This window comes from Festucalex cinctus, chromosome 11 (genome assembly GCF_051991245.1).
Source record: "Festucalex cinctus isolate MCC-2025b chromosome 11, RoL_Fcin_1.0, whole genome shotgun sequence".
NCBI lineage: Eukaryota > Metazoa > Chordata > Actinopteri > Syngnathiformes > Syngnathidae > Festucalex > Festucalex cinctus.
Genome location: NC_135421.1, coordinates 28,444,228 through 28,453,686, shown reverse-complemented (window position 1 = coordinate 28,453,686; position 9,459 = coordinate 28,444,228).

The window sequence follows — 9,459 nt, the reverse complement described above, 5'->3', positions numbered from 1 at the left end:
GGCGGCCATTTTGCCACTTGCTGTCAACTAAAAATGACATCATAGTTGCTCATGGCTCAGGCGATGACCAATCGCCTGTTTTCTGAAGCTGAGCCGTGATTGGTTGTTACCTGAGCAACTGTTATGTCATTTTCAATCCATGGCAGGTCACCAATCAAAATGGCTGCCCCTTGGGATGGATAAAAAAAAAATGGGCCGATTTTGCTGCTTATAAGTCAAAACACCACAAATGTCATATCAATCAGAATGCCGTGTTTAGACGAGTGCAATACAACATTATGAAAAGTTTTCAACAAAAATTCTTTAAAAATTATATGCTTAATGCACTAAAAATTTAATATCACATCTGTTCAAAGCACCTGGAAACTCGCCTATTCTAGCTAAAGTGAAAGGCAGACTGGTCGCCTGCTGTAAATCCCCCCCCCCCACAGAATTCACTTTCTGGATCATGTGGTCAGTAAAGCGACACATTATGAGAAATCCAAGCATCTGTTTGTCGATATCCTTGAATAACTTCTAATTTGAACCAGATGAGACAACTTTCACCAGAGGGGGGGGAAAAAATAAAAACATTTTGTTGCCATGTCCGACATCCAATGATATATTTAGTTGTTTCGTTTCTGCTGCTTTTGACAAGGATTACATAATGCCTTGGCGAGGTTTTATTAATCTGTTCGGATGCAGAAGAGGATTGACCGATTGCGGCCTTCTTTTACTCTGGATGCGGCCAACCGAGAAGTCAAGTTTATGACCTCACTGGATCTATTAGGGATGCTGTACTTCTGCGTTTTTATGTTCCATATCAAGAATGTATACACTTTTAAGAAGAAGCGTGATCTGTATCAGCATTTAAATGGTGACTCGTCATAACACTGTCCTGCATGTGACTTATGGCAACAAGTTCACACAATGTAGCATGTGCTTATTCAGAAACACAAGGAACACGTTATTTATATCATGTTTTTAATCATCATTATTATTTTTACACCCTCCCTTTTCCTGAAATAAAAAGTAGCAGATGCAGATGATTTCAACCCACTTTTTTTTTCATTTTTTTTTTTTCATCCTAAACCTTCCACTTCCTCATTTTCAGCGAGGAAATGTGCTGCAAGTCCTGCATGTGTTACTTTGACCGCACGATCCGTTGCATTGTGCATCATTCTTAATATCAAAATAACATTCACATGCAGAATATTAGACACGCCACTTTTAGTGCTTAGCTGTTAACTACAACCACAATCATAAATGTTAGCCTACCTTATGACGTGTGTTCATCAAAAAAAAAATAGTATTCACTAAAGTGAATTTTTGAAATTTTTATTGGATTTCGTTATTGTGTGCCAGTGTATCTGATGTTGAAGGACAAATACAGTTTTTTGGGTGCATTTGGTATTCTAAAAAAAATAAAAAATGATCCATCCATTCCAATCTGAGATGCTGGTTCAGCGCTGATGTGTTCATTTTCAAAACAAAACATCCCATCAGACATAATTGAAATAATCCATGAAAACGAGTTAATCCCATAAAAGGAGCACCACAGAATCAGGGTAGTGTTGCAGTTTGAGAATAATCAAAAAACAAGCTTGTGCCGGTTATGTTCAAAGCAATTGGATCCATAGTAAGATATTATCTCGGGCAAATAGACAAGGTCACAAAATAGCCATTAAAAGAATTGGCATACAATTTAAAGGGAATATTTCACGCATAGGTACAGAAGCAACTGTCATGTTTTGGACCGTTCATCACTACTTATATGTATGTACTATCATTATACAATGTAAAATATGTACAAACAACAAATTACAACTCGATGACATGAACTTGAACTCATATGAGGTCAACCTTCGAGGTGTATTTTTTCATTTTTTTGTTGGCTGAGATGTACGATATTGTTTTGGAGAGGCTCGTTCTCCAGCGTAAAAAAAATATGATCGTCAACAATGCCCTATTGTAACGTTTCTGTTTAATATCCCTCAGGAAGATGTGCTTGTATTCCCGCATGCAGCACTTTATCTTGTTTCATTTTGACTCGATTCACATCGTCAGGCGCCAGCCACCTCTCCTACGCGTTTTAACCTCCGCCCTCTCTCTCTCTCTCTCTCTCAAGAGGAAACCCCATGATATTGTCCTGGTGGAAAACTACTGGCATCCAGGGCCAAGCTTTGTTCATTGTCTCATGTTGGACGGGCCCAAAAACACCAAGCGTCGTTCTGTGACGAATGCAGCAAAGGACTTCACGCTCTTGTACAAGAGATTTCATTAGTCGGGGCTTGTAATCAAGCAGTATAAACTTCGGAAGTGGCGCGGATAAAAGCAACAACAAAAAAACACCAAAAACGAGTGTGGCGATTGTTATCGGCTTACAAAGTAAACTCAAGGCTCCCCGTTTCCTTGCCTGAAGGCCCACTTAAGTCGGACTTTTTCGTCGTCGCAGGGGCCGCTGATCTTTCCGCTTCCTGTCATGCTGCATTAACAAAGGAACGCTTCATAAATTGATTGATAGACTGATGATTACGATTGTGTTATCAATCGGGTTCAGGTCTGTGAACAAAAAATGGGCTGCACGGGCCACATTTAGCGGTTCGAATCAAAACAGCAGCGGGACGCACAAGCAGGAAAGTGGCTAAAATGGGCAAAAATAACTCCTCAAACAGATTATGTTTCAATCGTGAATTTTTAATTTTAATGGGGGAGATCTTTGTGATGATTAGGTTACCAGGCAACAGCTGCAGATTCTCTAGGGAACTTCGTGCTTCCCAAAGGTAGATGAGCTACTGTACACAAGTCTCTTCTGTATATTCTATCTTAACAGTAACGTTAACCATCCATTTTTTTTTTAAGTGCTCGTCCTCATTAACTCATTCACTCCCAAAAACGTATTTATACGTTTTTTTTTAGGTTTTTGTATGCTAGAGTTTTTGTATGAAGGCTTTGATGCAGTTTCTGACCTGAAGCGGGTGGTTAAAGCGATGGTACTTATTACAATAAGAAAAACAAACAAAAAACAAACAAAAATAAAAACGGCCAGCGGGTGGCAGCAAAGTATAAGAGATCAACCAGGTCCATGTTGCAACAAGCTCTTTTTCCCCAGTATTTTCAACAGGTTTGTGAATAATGATGAAACTTAGCTAATTGTAATGCTAATTGCTACAAAACATAAAAACATATAAAAAAATATACGGTACTTTTTTTTTTTTTCCCCTGATGAAAGAAGAGACACTTTTTTTTTTTTTTTTTGGTAGGTTCCATGTTTTGATAGCAATAGAACATGAAAATGGCTGGGAGTGAATGAGTTAAGGTCACAACCAGGTGAGTTAGACCCCGGACTGAACATGTTTATAGTATATAGAGAAAACCCCCGCAAGCATGGCAAACACGTGCAAACGTGCGAACCACGAACGCAACGTGCTGAGGTTGATTTATTGTCATTTATTTATTATTATTTTCAGTATTCCCACACTTTTTTTTGCCATGTAACAACTCCCACGTTATACTTCCAATTTACATTGTTCACATTTCAAATAGCTTCAAAAATTCACGGGGTATATGTCGTCTGGTTCCACATTATTTACAGTATTTGCACAATTTCATTTGTAATAACTTTTCCTCATTCATTTTCAATGGGACAGACATTGAACTTTTTCCAAGTATGATTTTTCCACGCCCACTTCCAGACATATAACTCATCAACATTACCAGGTGTCTAAGTGCATTTTCCAGTAACCAGGAGTTCATCTTTTCATAATTTATCTCTCAATTTATTTCATAAGCGTTCCACAAGCATTCAAATATTCAACTTTCAGCATTCCCACGCAATTTCTCCACAAATTGCACTTAGTCTAGTTTAGCCCAAAAAAAAAAATTGTTTTGAAAGTAAACCCAATTAACCAACGGGATATTTATTGCACTCGCACTGTACTCGTGACAGGTGTGATGGATTTCAAATCCACATTCAGCCGAATCCTCTCTGCAAATATTTCATGGAATTGTAACTGCTTTATTTTTAGGAAGAAAAAAAAAGAAAGGAAGTATCATCTGGGAATAAAAATTCATTTCAAAAATAATTGATTTGTAACAGGGTTTGAAAAGGAAGCATGCTAATTAGCGGTCACATGCTAGTGTGAAATGGTCCGATTGTCCTCGAGCTCCTCCCGGATTTTGGACGTCAGTCAACAACAATGTGGCAACGAGAGGACAAGAACTCGTCCTTCTTTCATAAACACTTTTATTTATGGGAGTGGCAAATCTGCCGCCAACGCACGTAGACTTTATTCCCTGACAAAAAAAAACAACAACCCTGAACAAAGTGTGATGAAATTCCTTAAATTGTGCCCGTAAATCAATTTTCAGAGTCACGTGTTGTTGAATTCGATTGTGCATTTTGTTGATGTCAACATAGATTGAAAAATGTTACGAAACTCGTCAGTCGCATTGTACACAAAAAACGAGCCTTTATCTCTTTATGGACTTTGAACTCGTGAATGTAGGTGAAGGCGAATGGAAAAACTTCAAAGACACGTGAGCGATGCCTCAGGTTACAACAAAAACGTTGTTTATGTTTCAGCTTGTCTGATGTTTGCACCCTTATCTTATCATTTTCTTTTTTGTCTTTTTCAAGCCATCTGATTGGCCCCGAATGACTGATCCTGGTGCGAATGAGGAGTTTCGCGTGGCTAATCAAGTCAATTGTATATATCGATAGGATACCATAAAAAGAGATCAGAAGAAAGAAGCAGGCCACCCGTGAAAAAAGGGGGATCAAGAAAGAGGTGAAGTGATGTCATGGCAGTCAAATGACTGGATTGGTCATCACGGAGACGTACAGTTGAACTGAACATGATTAAAAGTACACAAATCACAAAATCAATTTTAAAAACAAAACGAATAAAAGACGTACTAAAATTACTAAATGAATATACAGTGCAAGATTTTTGATTTAAAAAAAAAAAAATCTTCAAAGGAGCTCAATCATAAGCCTGAGCGGCAAAAAAAAAAGAAGAAGCAGTTTTTAACCTTGACTTAAAAATATTCACACTTGTGGCTGACTTCACTGTTGGCCGCGGATTTCATTTGTGGGCAGCATAACGGTTAAATTCTGCTTCACCATCTTTGCTTTTGGCTCCACTATTTGATCCAAGTCTCTACACCTCACAATCTTACTGGGGTCTCCCATTAGCATTTCTTGAATGTATTCAGGCCCTAAACCTTGAGGGATTTTTATTTATTTTATTTATTTATTTTTATTTTTTTTAACCTTGAGGGATTTATAGACCAGCATTTATAGAAGACTCGGAGCCCGTGTAAAGACTCGAGAACTGAAGTAACGTGCTCTGATCACTTCAGTGTTCTGAATGAGCTGCAGCTGTTTAATGTTTTTTTTTTTTTTTTTTTTTTTTTTAGGGAGCCCTTTCATAAGACCTTTATTATAGTCAAGTTTACTTTTTTTTTCTTAATATACTGTACACACAGAAGTCACCTGAACTTTAGGGACTATTTAAAAAAAACAAAAAACGTAAATGATCTGATATAGCCAAGCCCTTAAAATCAACAGATTAAGTCAACATTTTAAGATATATGAGCTTGAGTTTGGGCGTGTCAGAAAAGTAAACAAGTACAGTTAGCTAATCTGACTTAAAACTCAGTCATGGTTATGTTGTTCAAAGTGAATGGGCACAGAAAATACAAACGAAATAGAATCATATGTCGTCATTATTAGGACGTTGTTACTGTCATGATCCTGCTCTCAGTGCTGTTTTGTTTTTCTCCTCCCCAATAGTGAGTGGGCGTTTCCCCCAGCACCACACCTGGGGTGTGTTTACTAATCAATTAGTGGACTTGAAAAGGACTCCGGGCACAGCAGTCCACTGTCGGATTATTCCTTGCTCACTGCTACTAGCGACAAGAATTCTCTGCAACCCTTTTTGATTCATAGCAACGTTCATAGTCTTATTGGATATTGTTCTTGCGTTTGTATTTATATTTACGTGTGAGTATATCCACGGCATTTTTGGTGATAATTGATTGGTGGCATATTTGCCTTGTTCTATTTTGTATTTACTCCCTTGCATACTTTTTGCAAGCGTTTTCTGTTACTGCTTTGTACCTTGCCTTTTGCAAGTATTTTTCGGTTCGTGTCTTTCTCCAGCCTTTGTGCTCGCAATTGTTGTTTACTTATCCTGGTTGTGTTTACCAGCGCTTTCTGTTAAGGTTTTCCACGAGTTCTTCTGTAAATAAATTTCTAAATTGTATTTTCCTTTCTGGGTCTGCCTTTTTGGGAACCTCTTTCTGTCGACGTGACAGTTACAGGTTAGATTATGTCCTTGGAATGTATTCTCCCAATAAAACGATTAGCCTAGCACAGCTAGCTAGTTTGCTAAAAGCGATCAGATTTACAATCCCCAATTTGGATGAAGTTGACACACTGTGTAAATAAATTCCAACGTGTGATGACTCTTTTAGCTAAGCCCCTTTTGGTATGCAGTCAGGCTGGACCTGCTTCAGGCGAGTTTTCTGGTATGCGTTCAGGTCCAGGCCTGACTAAGGGAGGTGGAAAACGTCACCCGCTGCCCACCCGACCATGGGGACCGCAGTTGACGTGTCTGGCCTTGTGGTCCGGCGGGATCGCCAGCTTTCCCTGTAGCACAAGTTTCGTCCTATATTCCGTTTAACTCATTCACTCGCCGCCATTTTCACATTTCGCAATCCCGTTCGCTGTTTGACTGGAATTTGACTGATTTTGCAAGGCCCGCAGAATATTGTGTTCTATTGCTATAAAAGCGTGGAACCTATCAAAAGAAAGATTAAAGTCTCTTCTTTCATCAGGAAAAAAAAGTATGTTTCTGTTTCCGTTTTGCAGCAATTAGCATTAGAAGACAGCTAAGTTTCATCTCATTGTGAACAGCTCGGGAAAATGTTTTAGTCATAAATGGTCAAATAAATAGAATATTGTAAAGATGTTATCCACAACATCATTTTGACGAACCATAATTCTAGTTGCAGACGTCTATAATGCCATTTCACCTTAATTTAAGATAAGTGAAATGTGACATTCAAATATCCTGAATTGAGGCAAAATATTTTTTGCAGTGAAATTATGACTTTTTTTTTTTGTCATATGTTGCACGTCATAATGCACCACACTTGAACTTTGCGCTGTCTTTTCCGCTATTAAACTCTTAACATTAACTCATTTGCTCCCAAAGACGTATTTATACGTTTTTTTTGTTTTTGTTTGTTTCTTTTATGCTAGAGCATGAAGAAGGCTTTGATGCATCCTCTGAACTGAAGAGAATGCTTGTAGCAATGGTAGGCCAGTAGGTGGCAGCTGAAGATAGAAATATACTTTTTTTTTTTTTTTTTTTTTTTTTCCTGATGAAAGAAGAGACTCTAATCTTGCTTTTGGTAGGTTTCTTGTTTTTATCGCAATAGAACACAATATTCTGCCTTGCAAAATCAGTCAAAATCCAGTAAAACAGCAAAGGGGGTTGCTGGGAGTGAATGAGTTAATACATTTACAAAATACTTTTAGACTGGAGTCATTTAGCAGGAAAAGTGCTTTTGCCTGTTGATACTTTTCAAGAATGATTCCAAATCTTCCGGACCGATTCCCCTGGTGTCCTTTCAACGGGAATTGTGTTGTAACATCATTTTTGGTACGTGGGAGCCAACAGCAAATTCCTGAGGTTCAAAAACAGACAGATTGCTAAATACTATTAAGGATGCCATGACACCGGAATGAGCAAACCTGAACAAAGTTGACAAAGAAATCAGACGTAGAAAGCTTTGATGGAGTTCCTGTGCCAAAGTTACGATGAGTTGGCACCGACGCGCTCGCTCATGTTTGATTTAGCATGACAAGAACAATGGCGCCCGTGTGCCAAATAAGTCACATTTCTTTGCTGCGTTTTTATTGGCTCGGGTCAGCCGGTCACCGCTGCTTTAAGAATGTGGAATTTTCCACTTTCAGCTCCACTCCCTCAGTGTGTATGTCACAATTTGCTAAGTTTACCATTTCCCCCCCACACAAATCTGTCTTCACATTTTTGACCCATCGAAAATGTTGAAAATGGATAGGGAGCAAACTTGCCATTTTGGGGTCTCCTGAAAAGTGACAATTTTAGGAGCCTCTTTTCACCCACATCCACCCAGAAAACAAATCAAGCTAGCGATTCTTCGGGCCGTGATTGACTCCAGGGCGCCTCTTCGGGCCAACGCTGATATTGCACAATGACAAACCAAGGCCTCGTTGTCAACAATGTGGCCTTAACTAAACACGTATGAAAGTCATGCAAACAGTGTTGAGGTCATTTGTTTGCACCTTTTTGCCTGGAGAAACTTCACGAGTTGAGTGCAAGGAGGACAAATGTCAACTTTTTCTTGTCTTGGGCTCCCCCTATAGGTACATTTAGTTCATTAAGCAGTAAAAAAACAAAAATTGCAAGAATTTTAATGAAATATAATTGAATAATTTGTTATATGTAATCATTTGTCCGTTGATTTAATAAGTAGGATACTTATGAATTATAGTTATTGCTATTACATGTTTTTATTTATTGAAAATTTTGACTTGATTATATTTAAATTTTATTTACCATCTACTTTTATTTTATTTACTTAACAGTCACATATATAATTATCTATTTTTTTTTACTATACAGTATAGAAATGTTCTGTTTTTGTCTGTGTGCATTTGAATTGATTATTTATTTCAATTGTACACATTTAGGATTTAATTGAGATTTGATTCCATATTTATTCCACGATATTTATATGCATGCTATTTATATTATTCATAAACATTTATGGTTTTAATTGAAATTTTGCATATTTTATTCATTCGTATTATTTTTAGCCTTGACATTTATGTCATTTAGTCACATTAGTGAATTTTATTTCATCTATTTTCCAGATTTTATTTTCATACAGACTTGATTGATTTTTTGATCTAATGCAATTGTCCCATATTTGATTATATCATTCGTGCACATTTATGATTTTTGCACATTTTATTTATTCCTTAAATCAACTTCCGTTGTCGCCACATCTCCGCACGTGACGAATTTTACGACAGTGACGTAATATTCATACATCGCGGTAAATAACCAACACAAAATAAATGTACATCAATCTAACATTCGAGCATATACATGTATTCAATATAATAACACATTTTAATAGAATGAGAGCACATAGCTGAACAATCTTGAAATCACTTCCTTGATTATCTCCTAGCTAGCTGCGTCAACTTGACTGCTCTTCTGGAAGACCTTCGTGGTGTGTTGGATCGTCACCATGACAACGCGAGGTGCAATGGGACAGCCGGATGTGACGCAGACGGAAGAGATCCTCCTCAGCGTCATCAGGAATTTTGTTATGATGGCGAACGACATTTTGGCGAATGACGCCCAACGCGAGAACTTGCGCTGCATCTCGCTGACAAATGAAGTCAAACAAGTTGAG